Genomic DNA, 397 nt, shown 5'->3' with positions numbered 1-397 from the left:
AATTAATATATGTTTATATATTAACACTAATAATATTTAAAAAATTAAAAAAACTTGTACTTAAATAATTTTTGTAAATTGAAGATATAAATTCTTCTTATTAAAACAAATAATCAAAAAACATATTTTCATATATATCTTTAATCTCCAAAATTAATATTTTCTCCCTTTAAACAATTTTTTGTCTTATCTCTTCTTTATCGATTAATCCATACCCCCTCTTTTATTTATTTATTTTCTATCTATCCCTTTTCTACTTATGACTGAATTTTCTAATATTTTTTTATTAATTATCTTTTCTCTATTATTACTCATTATTTTGATTATACAAATTAATTCATTTAATATCAGTTCTATAATTATTTTAATAATAATTAACTCCTTATTAATTTTTATT

The sequence above is a fragment of the Atta colombica genome, unplaced genomic scaffold (assembly GCF_001594045.1).
Source record: "Atta colombica isolate Treedump-2 unplaced genomic scaffold, Acol1.0 scaffold201, whole genome shotgun sequence".
Classification (NCBI taxonomy): Eukaryota; Metazoa; Arthropoda; class Insecta; order Hymenoptera; family Formicidae; genus Atta; species Atta colombica.
The sequence above is the reverse complement of the archived record's forward strand: the minus strand, read 5'-3'. Positions refer to the sequence as shown.